Here is a 17,693-nt window from a genome sequence, read left to right on the forward strand (position 1 = left end):
CCAGTGGACAAACAGGCCTGAACTGTGTTGTGGGTTTTATATCAGTTATATAAGTTTTTAATAATTTCTGAATCTTTTTTTTAAATTAGTGTTAGATGACAGTTTTCCTTTATTCAAAAAAAAATCCTGGTGTTTTTAAATATCCAAATACTTTATTTGCTGTGTCATATGTAGGGAATCTCTCCATAATCTAATATGTCCCTTTTTTTACTAAGGCTTTTTCCTTCAGTATTGAATCTCTTATGGCACAGTAGGGGAAGTTCATTAAATTACTATGACAGCTCTCTTTTCTGACCTACTTCTTCTTTTCCAGTAAATTCAACCTTACTGCTTAGTTCTTTATTACCCTTTTGACTCTAAAACAGAAATGTTTTACACCATTTAAGACACAGTAACGCTTTACAAAGTTTGGCTTTAGTCAAAAACATTAATAAATAGAATAAAATAGCAGAACACACCATGAGAAACTAAAATAACTTATGCTCCTAAAGCTTTTGTTGTTAGCCTTTCAAAGATGAAATTGTTTTGGGAGTGGGACAATATTATCTAACTTTGCTGTGAGAATACCACTTGCAGTTAAGTTTGGACTTTATGTACAAGACAGTTACTTAATTTTTAGTTTATATGAATGTTTAATTAATGTCATTAGAGTGATCTTTTTCATGTTACATGAACCAGTTTCGCTTGAGCTCACGGTCATAAAATGATGGTTCAGACACTCTCCATAGAAAACTTCTCGAAAAAACAGAATTCCTTGTGTGAATTGCAGCAGTTCAGAGTGATGGCGTCACACCATCATATTTTTCTTTTCTTCTGACCCAATGCTTTTATGCAACATGAAATGACTATGACTTACTTCTTTGTCAATTCGTGGGTAAAGGCTCCCACTGTGTTTCACCGGAGTAACAGTGACTAGGCTTTGTAACCTTTCTCAGAATGATAGATGCTATTTTCCTTTATTATTTTGTTTAATTTTCTAATGTTTTTCTAATTTTGCATTTGCAGATATTTAAGCCTAAGTCATGTTGTCAGACAGGTTCCATTAAAGTGATTTCTTGTTTCAACAACTTCAGAAATATTCAATGTGAGTTGTGAATAAGAACCCAAAGATATGGCAGCTCTATTGTATTTTAGCAAGAAAAAAAAAAACCTTTTTAGCTTATTTTTCTCATTAAAAATGTAACTAAAGTTTTAAAGCTGTATACTCAGATGTCCTTTGATATCTAGATGTGATTTTATAAAGGAAAAAAACTGCAAGTAGGAAGATATTCTTATTGCAATCTATATTAAAGCTATTTTTATAATACTGATGTGCTGCAAAAAACGACCCCGCAATCAAAGTAGTAATTCGTAGCCTTTTCTATTGCCATTCGCCATACTGTCAAGATGCAACATATATACTTGCTTTTAGGATGCTGTCTTGCATCATGAAAGGCAGGTAATTACTGTATATGCTTTCAAAAATGAACTTGTGCAAATAGGAAAGGTAGAATAGTTTGATGTTTAGTCCAGACCTCTTCAACTACACTTTGAACTTTAATGTCTCTTGGTTGTTACTAGGTCTCTAAAAATGTAAAAGTTTCAATTTTCAAACAGGAAACTTAAAAAAAAAAAGGATCATTCAGACTTAAAGAGACTTTAACAAAGCAATACAGATAAAGCATGCACATGACGGATCTTCATATTTAACACCTTCATATACTTGCTAGTTTTAATAAGTGTTGCTTTGGTTGGGCTTGTATGTACCCTTCTTTGTTTAAATGTTGTTCTTTAATTTCAAAATAAAAATACAGATTTTTAATGCAGAAGTTAAATCATTTTCAGATGTTTCAGATCATTTGCAGCTGTTAGACTGCTGAACATGAGCCGCAATTAATTGAGCTTCTTCTTTTTGTTAAAATTGAAGCTTTTTAAATTGAGATCTGGGTGCAAACTCTGTACCAAATACATGCAAATATGAACTGGCATGACAAGAAAAACCTTGTACCTTAAAGGTTATATTCTGCTTTGCTACTTCTGCCGAGAAATGTTGTAGTAAAACGGGGAAATTCAGAAGCTGGCAGATGTAGAATTCCATCAAAAAATTCTTCTTTCAGTCCTTTAAAGAGAACCTTCTGATACACAACATCACTTGTATTTAGTTGACAGGAAATGAACACGGCAGAACATCTGGGCAGCTGTCATAGCAACACTTCAGAGAGCGTTTTGAAATTGGAAGCATGAAAAAAGGTTTGTTCTCTAAAAATGTGCCATTACTGATAAGCCTGAAGGAAATGTAATGCTGGTATTGCCATTGACTGTTCTCAATTTTGTGCACCATGGAACAATTAAAGGTGCAGTTTTATGTAAAAACTAAAAAACAATTTTTACCACAGGTCTTAAAATAATGGCGCAACTTGGAGGAGGTAAGCTCTGAATATTTTTGAGCGTGGCCAAGACCATATAATTTATTCACAGTCTCATTATGTTGACAGAGGATGTACGGTCTTTTTAATATGACTGTACAGTAAGATACTTTATTAAAATTTATTCACAATCTCCTTATTGCTCCTAAGGAATGTGTGTTTTCAGATGGCAAATTCCTACTCTATTCCTAAAGAAAAGTACAGTATTGAAAATGGTTCCCATTTCAAGCTGCAGATCACCTAATTTGGAGCAATTTAAAAACAAACTCAAACTGTAAAATGCTTCATAAACTACCAAAGAGCAGGGATTCTAAAATTCTTTAAGAAGAATGAATACAGCCTATTTGCATTTTAAGTTTCATTAATTCAACAAGCTATGAAGTCCATGCCATAAGCAGCGATATTAGCTTTAAAGAGGTGATGAGGCAATATTGATTTCATTTACATTTGCATTAAAATCATGAAAGCAGGACATACCAGGTGATCAGAAGTCAAACAGGCTTATTTTAACACAAATATCCTCCATTTAGTAGCACTACAGCAGCACTGTGATTAATAACTAGTGTTGCGCCAATGCCATTTTTTGGCCCCGATACCGATACCCCATACCTGGCTGAGCAGTATTGGCCGATACCGATACCATAATAATGTTAAATAATTGCCTTCATGGCTTTGTCGAGCTGCTGCCTACCTTTGTGAAGCAGGAAAAAATCTAATACAAAGTGAATCCAGTAAAACCTTTTATTGCCTACCAGGAGTGGGTGACAATAGTTGAATAAACTTATGGCTCTCAAAATGGTATCTGTGCCCTATTTGTTGGTACTCGCCGATACCGATACCAGCATTTTAGGGCAGTATCGGGGCCCCGTCCGATACTGGTATCGTTATCGGTGCAACACTATTTATAACCAGCAGAAAACCCATCTCCATGCAGTGTTGTCAGAGAGAGAACACTTTTGAAATTAGCTCAATGTTTTTGATGGAGATGGACGAAAGCATTGGTGTTCCAAAACATATTTTCTGGAATTGGTTTGTGTTGTTGAACCATCATTCAGTTTAAGATCAAAAGAGATTAGTGATGCCGAAGAATATTGAGGCATCACACCTTACAGATCAGAACCACTGAGAGCGGACCGCTAGTCTATAGAGTCAAAGTGACGGCTGATATGACCAAAGCAAACACAAGGTGGGGAAAACGGCTTGCAAAGCCTTAGGTACACATAGTACAACCAGTTATTGGTTTTTAGAAATATAAATTAGGATATATCAACAAAATCCTCCACTCAAGTTACAAGAATTTCTCTTTTATATTCTTTAAAGGTATAACTAGCAACTCCACCCATCCCTCACTGCCAGGGTTGTAAAATCTGCATGTTTCCAGCACAAACACAATGTAAAACCCTCCACCACAATAAAAATACACAGCACAAATTCCTCTGAGCCTTCTGTTCTATAAAACACCTAATGCTGAATCTATGTACCGTATTTTCACGACCATAAGGCGCACCGGACTAAAAGGCGCACTCTCAGTTATGTGTCCCATTTCTGTATTTAACACACACATAAGGCGCACCGGACTATAGGGCGCGTTTTTTATATACAGGTACATGTCCTCTACTACCTTTAAATACCTCTACTGCGTATTTAAAAATACAGCGGGGGCAAAACTGAGTATGACTGTGCTTTATTCATGTATTTATTACAAAGTATTAATCAAACCTGGCAGCTGGCCGTGAGACAGACACATCGCAGATGACACAGCGCTGTGATCACTCCTAAATTAACTTAAAATCCTGAAACCTGCCGACGGAATATGTTAGCTTTTATTGCCGGTATCCTGGTGCCTGCAGCTAAAATTATTTAGATGAAAAACACCTGCCAGCAGCCGCGGTAAGCCCCAGGCGACCCGGCCTAGAGGCTGCTGATGAAAGGATTTCTCCTGTCGGTGCACCGCTGGTATGTGGGGGTCTGAGCGCCTCCGACAGAAATAGATAATCTGGATGAACTGACTGCAATTATTAAGTTTTCAGGTGGACTTTCTCACTTAAAAACATATTAAAACTACTTTATTCCCACTGATCACAGCAAATATAGCTGCAAGATTTAGATTATTTAGATGAAAAAACACCTGCCAGCCGCCGCGCTGAAGAGGAGGAGACGCGCCCAGAGGCTGCTGTTGAATTAAGTTTTCAGGTAGAAAAATAGAGCGGGAGCAAAACTGAGTATGATTGTGCTTTATTCATGTATTTATTACAAAGTATTAATCAAACCCATCAAAGTCATCATCCTCTGTTTCTGAATTAAACAGCTGCGCTAAATCAGACATGCCAGTTTCCCCTTCTTCGCTGTCAGTCACTTTCTGTGCAGCGCGGCTCCTCAGAAATAATGCCGGCTTTTGCGAAAGCTTGAACAACAGAGCCAGCAGACACGTTAGTCCATCTACAATCCATCTGCAAACGGTGGCGTAACTTGCCCGGCGCTGCCTTCCACTTATCCTGAAACTGTGGTCTCCGTCGGTCATCCATCGCTCCCACGCCGCTCGCAGCCTTACTTCGAACGGCCGGTTCACACCGATGTCGAGCGGTTGAAGTTCCTTTGTCAGACCCCCGGGATAACGGCGAGCACAGCGTTTATTTGATTCACCTTTTTTTTCACATCGGCTGTGAGATGGGCACGCAGCAATGGTGATGCGTGGAAAAAACCACCTAGTCTTCTCACATACACCTGCCTCAGCCATGCATCCATCCAGCCCTTTCCATTTGCGTTAATATCATATGTCATCAGAGCGCTGTCTGTCTCGCTGTCAGCTCCCAGATCAGCTTCTCTGATTGGTTGATGCGGCGCGTCCAGCAGCAAAACTTCAATTTTTCCATCTCGAGCAGCAGCAGCGCGTTGGCGGTGCGTCAGATGCTTAAACGCTCCCGACGTGCTGCACCAAAACGCGCTGCGGGACCTTTTGCTGCACCTATATGCGCGTCAACCATTGACTTTGCATGTAAACTCGCTGCTTCTGCTGCACCTGCTGGGTCTGGTTCACACCGATGTCGAGCGGTTGAACAGCGAGCACAGCGTTAATTTGTTTCCCCATGTTTTTCACATCAGCTGTGAGATGGGCACGCATGGAGTTACATATTAACAGCGATGGTGATGAGTGGAAAAAAAACACCTGGTCTCCTTACATTCAGCCACTCTTTCATCATCTCCTCAATGAGGTGGTCTCAAAAGTCGCAGTTACAACACACATAAGGCGCACCGCACCATAGGGCGCACCGCACATTTTGAGGGAAAAAAAAGACGTTTAAGTGCGCCTTATAGTCGTGAAAATACGGTATATCAAATTATTATCAGCTTCTCCAAAGGTTGGAGTGGCGGCCTAGTGGTTAGGGCTTAGAATCCTGAGGTTCTGATTTCGAGCCCCAATCCCACAGACTGCCACTCTGGGTCCCTGAGCAAGACCCTTAACCTCACACTGCTCCCCAAGGGGATGGGTTAAATGCAGAGAGTGAATTTCGTGGCTCTGTACTTGTGACAGTGTAATGACAATAAAAGCTGAAAAACTGCTGCATTACAGAAGCTAATAATTAGTTGAAACAGCAGTAGTCTACGAATTAAGCTCTACATCAGCCCTTGGTTTTTTTCTAAAAATTTAAACATTTTCTCTAATCTTAGCTTCATCTCACCTTTGATATGGAGCGACATTGCAATGTTCTTAATAACAATCCATCCGTGTCTGGATCAAACAGCGGTTATTGTTAATGTTCTCTCTTTCACACAAGGGGGAAGCCGTAAGACTGTTAGCAGCTGCTTGCGGTAGTTTTCACTAAACAACTAAGTGAGTCTCTTAATGAGGGAACAAAATAAAAACACACTTTCTTCTCAAAATGTTCCAAGCACAGAAGAGAAACCATTGAGTGCTCCAACTGCTCCTTATCTCATCTGACCTGCTTCAACCACTTTGGAAGAAACTCAGGATCATTAGAAAGCTTAAATAAGCCAACACCAACCTTCTGGAGGTTGAAGCAAAAATGTGCAACAGAAAGCAACGGTATAGCTGTTTCTTAATCCATTAAAACTTCAGCAGATGTCCATAACATAACCACTGTTCCAGCTATCAGTTGGCCTCCTGCATACATCACTCCTGTTTTCTCCCTCAGTCAATGAGCGGCACTGGAGTCCTTTGAAGGGCAGAGGACTTTTGATTAAAATTAGTTTATGCTGGTGCCCTTAAAATTATTGCATTGATCACCTAGTTTTGGTTTTAAAAAAATAATATAGAATGTTAATATCATGTCATCAACAGTTTCAACATTGTTGGAGCCAAATGCCTTCATCTGCTTTCCAATGGTACCTGCAGACCCTTGACAAACACTCCGTCATAGGCATTTTATGTCCCCCTGGCATAATTGGTATTTGTTTGGTTCACTCTTTCTACTTGCTTTGGTAGCTCTCTGCAGTACCATCACATTCTCCTGAAAGCAGGCCACAGGGACCAGACTTCAAAGACTAGCTAAGTCCAAGTGGTCCTGGGGGATAATCTCGAAACCAGATTCTGCAAAAAACAGACTTTCTGCAAAATTTCTCTCTGTTTAGAGGGATAACTTAGAGGTATCAAAGACTGGAAGCATGAAGCAACTGAGAGGGTACTACTGCCCCTTGGCAGGGTCATCTGAACAAAGACCTATCCAACAACACATCCCGGGCTAAGCTGTCATGAAAGTTAGAGACCGCTTACCTTTCAAAAATGGAGATTAACAGATGAAGTAAAGTTAAAGAAAATTTTACTAGCTAAAATGATGTGTTTTTGATTATTTGTGATCATTTGTGTGTTTACTGTTGAGTAAAGCAATCTAACGAGCTTCTATATTTCTAGCTGTTGTTCATGAAGTAACAAGTTCACAAACATTATCTCAAAACCAGTTTAAGCAATTACAAACTGTCAATTTTTGTTTGTTTCTTCATTTGTTCCTGTTGGGATCTGGAGATCTGCCACCTTTCTCCCGCAGAGGGCGCCCTGGGTCTCCTGAGCTGAAGCCACCTGCACACCTGAGGCTGATCATCCCATCAGGATACCAACTATATAAGCAGCAGCTTGACTTCTCTTCAGTGCAAGAGTGTTGAATAAGTCACGTTAGCCAACCTGAGCCAACCAGTCTGCCTGACTCTCTGACTCTCCTGAAACCTTGAACCTGATCCTGATCAGTTTTGTCCTCTCTGTTCTTCTAGGAAGATCCTGACTGAAACCTAGAGCTCTGGTGGAGCTCATGTTTGGAAACCAGCCTGCCTGCTCTGATAAGCCAAACCTGAAGATCTACCGTCTGCATCTGTCTGTCAGTTCTCAGGAGAGAACTTGGAGATCTACTCAAGGTCTGAACCTCAAAAGTCTGAAGCCAAGCTGTGCCGCTGCTAAGCTCTCTGCTGAATCCTCAGTCTCTGGATCCAACCGGAACCCTCCCTCAGACGCTCATCCTGAACCACTAATCAGTGAACCCCTTGTGACCAGCCCCTGATCTGATTCCTGCACCTGATCCCAGCTTGTGGTTATCTCAGTAAACAGTTAACTTTTTACCCTGTCTCCTGGTGTTCTGCATTTGGGCTAGAAATAGTACCCATTATGACAGTTTCTTGCTTTAAATTGCTCAAATATGACCTAAGGCCTTTTCTTTTAAAACGAGTCCTCTCCGCAAGGAACTACTTCCATTGTCTTCACAAACAACCTAGCTAAAAAACCTAAGTGATCCTTCACTGTTACTGTAGGAGCCAATTATCCTTTGGTGTTTGTCGCCACCAGGGGGCGTATTTAATTTTGAGTTCTGAGTGTCTGATGAGGGGATGGGTTATTTAAGGTCAACCATCAATTCTGTTCAGGTGTGGTTAATAGGCTGAGGCAAACAGTTTTCTACTGTGCTTGGTTGGATTTATGTTGCATTTTATGTGGATCTTGAAGGAAAACAGCAAGGTAATGGACTTGTGCTGAAAATAAATGATTTGTTTTATGTCAAACGGAAGATCGGCATTCTAAATCTTAATTGAGCGCACGTAAAACCAATGCCTTCCAACAGAAACCACCAGTAGCCTAAAATATAGGATTTTAGCCGCTACATTTAGGTAGAAAACTGCCTCGTTCGGAAGATCCACCGATCCTGCTGTATTGGGATTCTTGTGGCAGACAAGTAAAGCCGCACAGAACCAGGCTATTGGAGCCGCCGGACAGTACACCTGACGCCAGAACCGGACCGCAGAGGAGCGATCAGGAAACCTGACGTCGGTACCGGACACCTGACGTCGGAACTGGAACCGCAGAGGAGCGATCAGGAAACCTGACGTCGGTACCGGACACCTGACGTCGGAACCGGACCCGCAGAGGAGCGATCAGGAAACCTGACGTCGGTACCGGACACCTGACGTCGGAACCGGACCCGCAGAGGAGCGATCAGGAAACCTGACGTCGGTACCGGACACCTGACGTCGGAACTGGACCCGCAGAGGAGCGATCGGGACATCTGACGTCGGAACCAGAATCGGAGCCGCACAGGAACGATCGACACCGCACGCTTGAGAACAGAGCTGCATGGATCGAGCTATTGGAGCTACTGAGATCCGTAGCAGCCGAAATCGGAGCGCAGATCATCAATGCCGGCCAACGCATCATTGGGGTATGTGAATCAGCGCTGATATTTATGAATGGCCATTATTATTATTATTATGTGTGCACACAAAGGTTCAAACTTAAATCCAATGCATTGGTAACAGACTGAAGACCACTTAAAGCAAAGAGAGCTCTCTATAAACAAACAATCAACAATTTGCGAATAAATAAATAAACTTATAAACTGTCGGCCATTATGGCAGAAGAGGAAAACATTGACCTGAATCAGGAGGGTCAAATTAACATTGTGGGTCAAGAGGAAAATCCTCAATGGGAGACTGAAAAAAGACAGGTGAAATTAACAGCCAAGGCTTTGTTGGTGAAAATTCATAACTTAGAAAGTGAAAGGAAAAACAAAGTTAAATAAGCTCACAAAGTTAAGACAAACTATTACAGTGTTGAAAAATGAAAAAGGGTGTGTGAATGATATTAAGGGAGAATTTAAAAGGTTTTTGGGTTTGTCTGAAGAAACACAAAAGGTACACCATGTTTTGTTGGGTTTATTGCCTGTGGATGAAGCACAGAAGCATGATGTATGGTTTAAAGCTAAAATGTTGAATGTTCATGATTTTGTTGCTGCTACTCATAAATGGTTGACTGAGGCACAAGGTTGCTCAACTGGTGTGCCTGATATGAAAGAAAATGAGAGTGAAAATAAGGAAGCTGAACCAAACACTGCCAGTGGTGGCATGATGGAAATGGAGCTGCAGATTGAACCTCATGACAGCATTTCAAATGTTTCTGTAAGGTCTTTTAGAAAAACTGGGAGTCAGAGGGGTTCTTCTGTAACAACCAGCAGATCGTCAACGCTTTCTGAACAAATAAAGGCAGAAGCTGAGAGAGCTGCACTCCTAGCATGTGCAGCTGCTTTAAAAGAGAAGCACGCATTGGAGGAACAGGAATACCTGTTAAAGAAAAGAAAAGAACAACTTGAGATGGACACTAAAATTGCTGCTGCTAATGCCAAGCTAATGGTACTAGAGGGTAGCACTAAAGGCAGCATTGCGTCCAAACTTTCTGATGGGATGAATTCATATGTTACAAAAGGTGCTAAACCCAAGATCAGGCCCGCTTTACTCCTTCCACAAGCTTCACAGTTGGTTACCAAACCTGCAAAGAAGCTTCAAGACGATGCTGGACTGCTGTTGAATAAAGAGGTTCAGTCGGGTCTAAACACAGCCTGTGAAAAACATGTTCCACCTCAGGTGGATGACACTGTTTTCAATACTTTGGTGTCAAAAACAGCTCCTCCTGTTGTTCAAACTTCTAAAGCTTCTATTTTTTCTGATCCCAATGTTACCACTCAAAACAGTTTGCTTCCATCAAATCAAAATCAACCTGCTGGAGATCTCTACAATTTGCTGAAACAGCAGAATGACATAACAGCTCTTCTGGTTCAAATGCAATCAAGCCAGTTACTGCCACATCGAGTAATTCCCATCTATGATGGAGATCCTTTGCAGTTCAACTCATTTATGAAAGCCTTTAAACGTTGTGTGGAAGCAAAGACCAGCTCTAAAGGAGATTGTTTGTACTTCCTCGAACAGTACACCAGGGGGCAACCAAGAGACCTCATACGCAGCTGCCTTCACATGACTGCAGAAAGAGGATATGCTGTGGCCAAGCAGCTCCTCAAAGAACATTTCGGCAATGAATTTAATATCACTGCAGCCTACATGGAAAAGGTCACTGGTTGGCCCAACATTAAAGGTGAAGATGCTAAAGCATTAAAGGCGTTTGGACTGTTCCTTCGTGAATGCTGCAATGCAATGGAGGAACTGCAGTATTTGGATGAGTTAAGCCTGCCAGCTAACATGAAAATCTTGGTTCAAAAGTTGCCCTTTAAACTAAGAGAAAAATGGAGAACAAAAGCAAATGAAATTTTTGAGACAACGAGTCAAAGAGCATGTTTCAGAGATATTGTTGCTTTTATTGAACACCAGATTAGAATAATCTCAGATCCAGTTTTTGGAGATATACAGGACTCTCAACCTGTCAGAGGGATCATAAGACCTAGCAAACCTCAAATAAAGTCACAGTTCAAAAGAAACAGCTTTGTAACCCATGTTTGTGCTAAAGATGACGGTAACATGCCTTCTCTCAAAAAAGAAGTAGCTGTTGTTGACAAACCACATTATTTATCCTGTCTGTATTGTACACAGGATGGTCATGTATTGGAACAATGTCGACAATTAGGAAAGAGGTCACACAGTGAAAAACTAGACTTCCTAAAAGACAAAGGTTTGTGTTTTGGTTGCTTGAATACAGGACATTTAAGCAAGAACTGTGTTAAGCGCATCACTTGCAAACACTGTAACCAAAAGCATCCTAGCATTTTGCACATTGAACAGAAGGAAAAAATTCAGCAGAAGGAGTTGGATCAAGCAGCAAAGGGCTGCAAAACCTCTTCTACTTGTGGTCATACTGGGGCTGGCCACCATAGAGGGATTCTTCCCATCCTGCCTGTCAAAGTGAAAAGTTCAAAGGGAACTAAAGTCATTAAAACGTATGCTTTTCTGGATCCAGGGAGCACAGATACCTTCTGCTCTGAAAGACTTCTTAATGAACTCAACTTACAAGGTCGAAAGACGCAGATTCATCTCCGGACAATGGGTCAGAGTAAAACAGTGGCAACCTCTATCATTAAAGGGCTGGAGATTTCAGAAATAAATGGAAGCCATTTCTATCAGCTTCCCATTGTGTTTACACAAAAGGAAATGCCTGTCTCCACCGACAACATCATCAGTGAGGAGGAACTGTCTAAATGGTCATACTTAAAGGACATCAACTTTCCTCGCATACATGCTGGTGTGGACCTACTAGTGGGAACCAATGCATCCAAACTAATGGAACCTTGGGAGGTGATAAATAGTCAGGGTAAAGGGCCCTATGCAATCAGAAGCCTCCTAGGATGGGTTGTAAATGCTTCAGCAGAAGATTACAATAATTCTGAAAATGACTACCCTTCAGTTCATGTCAACAGAACTACAGTTGATAAAACTGAAGAGCTTCTGATCAGTCAATACAACTATGACTTTATTGAAAAGTCTTTTACGGAAAAAGAGGAAATGTCCAGAGAGGAACAAAAATTCCTAGGCATAATGGATCACTCTGCACAGCTAGAGAATGGACATTACAAACTGGAAATGCCTTTCAAAAGGGAAGAACTCTTTATGCCAAACAACAGTTCTGTTGCCCTGCAGCGCATACATGGGTTGAAAAGAAAATTCAAGAAGGGAAAACCAGCTCTCCCACCAGGACTCTTTGACAAGAATGATCTTTACGCTAAAAGAAGGTGGAAACAAATCCAATATATTTCGGATCTCTTTTGGAAGCGTTGGATTCGAGAATATCTACCGTTGTTACAGGAAAGACAAAAATGGATAAAGAAAAGGAGATGTTTCATTCTTGGAGATGTGGTGGTGGTTATGGACTCCACAACACCTCGAGGTACATGGATATTAGGGAAAGTTATTAAAACTTTTACAGATAAAAAGGGTCTGGTACGAGTGGTTCAACTTCAAACGAAAACAAACATTATTGAAAGACCTGTAACAAAAATCTGTCTATTATGTGAAGCTTCAAACTGAAAACTGATAGAATAATGTTGAATGCATAAACCTGATTTGCTTCTTATGTATATCTCTATCCTGATATGTCTTTATTTGTGGCTCCTTTTTTTTATTTAAGTTTGATAATTGCCACACGCAATTAGGGGCTGGCGTGTAGGAGCCAATTATCCTTTGGTGTTTGTCGCCACCAGGGGGCGTATTTAATTTTGAGTTCTGAGTGTCTGATGAGGGGATGGGTTATTTAAGGTCAACCATCAATTCTGTTCAGGTGTGGTTAATAGGCTGAGGCAAACAGTTTTCTACTGTGCTTGGTTGGATTTATGTTGCATTTTATGTGGATCTTGAAGGAAAACAGCAAGGTAATGGACTTGTGCTGAAAATAAATGACTTTGTTTTATGTCAAACGGAAGATCGGCATTCTAAATCTTAATTGAGCGCACGTAAAACCAATGCCTTCCAACAGAAACCACCAGTAGCCTAAAATATAGGATTTTAGCCGCTACAGTTACCTTAGGAATTATAATACAAGGTTTTGAAGCAATTATCTATAGGATTTATTACCGATTTCTGATTAAGAAAATTATTTCATAAAATGTTTTTTTTTTTTTTTACAAAGTAATGTTATATTAAACTTTTGGATTTCCATTGTGGGTTGATTTGAGCAAATTTAAATTGCTATAAAGTTAAAAACTAGTTACAAACTAATGTGACCTTATTCGAAACTCTTGAGGACAAACAGCTATATCATTGTATTATTCTATTAATTATGGTTTGCAACAATTTTCATTTTATTTATTTATTTTTTGTGGCTTCTATTTTAGTCAAGTCTCACTTGTTTAGTCAATTGACTTTGATTGTTGGTAATACATTCTTATGTTATGAATGGAAGTTGTGATGAATTTATTCCATTTTGAACCAATAACAAATGTGATTTGTCCTGTATTTTCATAAATTTCCTATACAGATGTCCGCAAACATATGAACTAAGTTAAATTTTATTCAGTTTATTTATATAGCGCCACTTCACAACACATGTCATATCAAGGCACTTTACCATTACCACTAAGGCTATCCTGGTGGGTTCTCAGCTAGACCTTCTCAGCTTCGCATCAACTGCTGAGAAATATTCCCCTCACCCACACTGCTATTTGTCCCACATGTTTACACCTGACTCCCCACCACCACTACCTCATAAGGAAACAATTTCAGAAATACAGACCTGAGTGGGAAGAACAAATCCCTGGATGAACAGCTTAATTGGGAATGAGGAAAATTATAAAATATTGAGGGCTGTCAGCATTTACAATAACACACAATGAACCAATAATTGTTTAGGATTCAGCAGGACAGAAACACTGCAGACCCGGAAAGCATCAGTCCTTTATGTTTCCTGAGACCTACAGAGTATTGTGATACTGTTGGGTTTCTGTTGATTGTATATGTAAATTCAATAGTTTATTTAACATTCTTTATATTAGTCTCTATAGTTGGCTTTTTAAAGAGTATCATGCTATAAGAAAAAAAAAAAAGCTAAAAAAGCAAATAAACATAGTTCAAATTGGTTAGTTTTACATTTTTTTAGTTTTAAAAGGTGTTTTTTTGAAATCTTTTTGTGCATTTTATTTTATTTTTTGTCAAAAGTTAATGTTCAGGGATCAAACAAACAAAGTTATCAGTGAAATATGATGTCATGGAGAAGGCAGATAAGTTTTCTGCTGTTTTGTAGACCTTATACTGTATTACAGTTTTATGAGCATTTAGCATACCATTTCATATTTTGTATATATTTAAATAGCTGTTAATTACACATTTCACAAAAACTTACCAAAGTTTAGGTGCTAGTTCCATGTAATAGATTATACTGTAGACACATATAAATGTGCAATAACTGTGGTGTGCAACCCTGATTGAGCCAAGGATAATGTGATTTTTGTCCTTTTAAAGGACAACAATTGGCTGGATGTAAAATAGTACAAAGAATGGATTACTAGAATAAAATAAAAAATAAAATACAAAATTGGGGTGTCTATTTTCTCTCTATACACCGAATTCGTCATTATATTTACTTTTAACCACACAGTAAAAAAAAAAAAAAACACGGTTAAAAATAACACTTTGACACCTACAGATTGAAAATCAATCTGTTTTAGATAACATTTGGCATCAATCGAAATTAGTGTAAAGTGTACTCTAAAGCCAGTGTCAACTACCCAGAGTTAAATTAATCATGTTAGTGTCAAAATCCAGGAGTCAGCCCATGGGTGTCTTGTATTTTTATTTAGGAAATGTTGCATCCCTAATTCACAGAATAGCATATGACAGTCTGAAAGCTGTTATATGTTAACTAAAGCACTTCAGCATTTAATTACACATTTGTTATGGTTTTCCCGGGGTAAGCATTGAATTTAAAGTTGTTGCAAAAACAATAGGCAAGTACTGACATTGAAAGGAAACATTTATAACAAGATTATTTACAAATTCTGCGGCAAAGAAAATTAGAGAGAAAAGAGTTAAATAATATAAGTTATTTATGTCAAAATAATGCTAGCACATGAACATACAACACATACGTAAAGAAAAGCTGCAAAAACATTGCAAGTAAAAAAAAACTGCAAACTAGCTCTACTCCAAACCACTTGGGGAGATGAGGTTTTTTTTTAAGCTGCCTGATTATTTGCCACTCTGATTTCGGTGTTGGTCTCATTTAAATGTTTGCTAGTCTGTTTCTCATTTTTGTTGATAGCAGGATTTTTTTTTTATTCTCCTTGAATTGATGCATTTTCATGTAGTGTGCACCCTTCGGCCACTTTAATCTACTGTGGGTACCTCTGGAAGTGATCAGTTTAAACGAAGACATTAAGACTTTAATTAAAAAATTGAGCAGAAGTGAAAAAATAACTACCTAAAGTATATAGATACTAATTATAGTCAGTCGAAGTAACAGTGAGTATGACTTTTTTAACTTATAGATGGAGTCAGCCGCGGATGAAAATGTTGTGAGTCATAGGTAAGAGAGTTCTCAGGCAACCGAAATGTCAAATCACTCAACTTTTTAACAAAAAGAAAGAAAATCTGAAGAAAAGAAGTCCTGTGACATTTACCTTCAATTTTACAAAGCGAAATACTTTTCCTCTCTCTTAACATCTAATTATTATTTTTTTTTTCACTTAGAGCTAAAGTGTGCTGTCATGAAAAACAGCCTGACATTAACGTTTCTTCCATAAATCAAGAGTAGTAAAACAGCTTAGTAAGTCATTTTTAGTGAACTCATATTTTTACATTTAAACTGAGAGAACAGGAAAAGCTGAAACTAGTATTTCATCTGTAGATTATTATTGGGACAACACCTGATTTTGTAAATCAGCTCCTCTCATCTGATGATGATGAAATGCTTTGATTTTTTTTTTTTTTTTTTTTTTCTTGTTGTAACAAAAATCTTAATCAACTGCCCCTTATATTGTGGAACTTAAGGTTTCTATTTCCTATTTATAAAAATAGGAAAGACAAGAGTGTGCCAATCCAATAAATTATGTGTCTCTTCACCACTCAGGTAGTGACAATGAAAACTAATTATTTATCTGAATCTCACTCTACGTCTGTTATAAAGCAACTATTAAAATCCCTAATCCCCCCTGTCAGAGAAGATCCTAGGTGTGTAAAATTCTAATAATAGGATAGTAATAACAAATGGGTTGTAATTTGCCCTTCACACTTTAAATCCTCTGGTGAATGTTTGTTTTCTTTCTCTCTACTCTTCTCCTTGGATTCTGTGCAGCTAGTCTAGGTTTGGTCATTCTCACATACTGGTTTCGTATTTAGATCACCTCTCATCAAGACTCAACTTATTTCCAGCAATTAATGGGTGAGAGGTGGGGTACACCTCAGACAAGTAGCCCGTCCATCAAAAGAAAACCAAGAGACACACAGAACAAGCCACAATGCCTGGACATACCTGACCCAAGTTTAGAGGAACAGTTTTACAAAAAAAATCCTGTTGCTGGACTGGGGAGGACAACAGAACATGTTGATTTCCCAAACTCCATGCAAAAAGAGCCCAGGCCTTAAACAAGATCTAGCCACAGTGGTCACTACAGTGGACGGCTCTTTGAAAAAGGTTCATTCTGTGGTTAGTTGTAGTAATTACAAGTAAACTTGTTCACCACTTGTGAAAAATCCAATAAATCATTTTATTCTAGGATTCCTTTACAGGTAAAATAATTAAATATAGCGTTATATATATATATCTAAAAGTAGATAGTGACAACATATAATTGGTCATAACAGCCCTGTTCTTGTTTCGGTCTTTTTTCAATTATTGTTCTATGTGGAGATGAAAATTTCATACATTTTCGTTTTCCGTAATGTTCTATGGACATACAGTTGAACACAGTGGGTAAAAGAACTATTTAACACACTACAATTTTTTATTTTCAAATAAATTTTTAAAGGTGCCATTGACATTACAATCCATGCAAACCATAGAAATCAAACCATAGATGTCTAGAGATGAGACATGCATAAAACGAGTCTGGGTTTGTCAGATGCGAGGAGAACAATACTTGTCTGACTGCACTATGCACCAGTGCCAACGGCAAGGTAGCGCATAAAGACATGGGTGGTAGAGTTTGATGTGAACTTTAATGGCCGGCACAAAATCCTGACCACCCGATAGAACACAAAGTAGAGCAGAGACAGAGAGGCTGGTCTTCTCATCTTATATCAGCGTGAAACCTCGCAAATGTACTGCTGGAAGAATGGCCAAAAAATCCCATAATAACACTTCTAAACCTTGTGGACAGCCTTCCCAAAAGAGCTGAAGCACTTCTACCCACAAAGGGTGAACAGATATCATATTTAATCCATATAAGAAGGAATGGGATGTCACTTAAACTCATGTGTGAGTCAAGCCAGATGAGTGAACACTTCACTCAATATAGTGTAGTTTCACCAAAATTACTTCTACATTTCTAAAGCTAAGTTTTAATGTGTGGCTAAGGCTGCCTGGTGGCTGTTTGATGCCAGAAATGGGAGACTTGCACATTATCAACACTTCCAGTAAGAACCTTTCTA

The sequence above is a fragment of the Cyprinodon tularosa genome, unplaced genomic scaffold, assembly GCF_016077235.1.
Source record: "Cyprinodon tularosa strain WSP-4 unplaced genomic scaffold, ASM1607723v1 ctg84, whole genome shotgun sequence".
Taxonomy (NCBI): domain Eukaryota; kingdom Metazoa; phylum Chordata; class Actinopteri; order Cyprinodontiformes; family Cyprinodontidae; genus Cyprinodon; species Cyprinodon tularosa.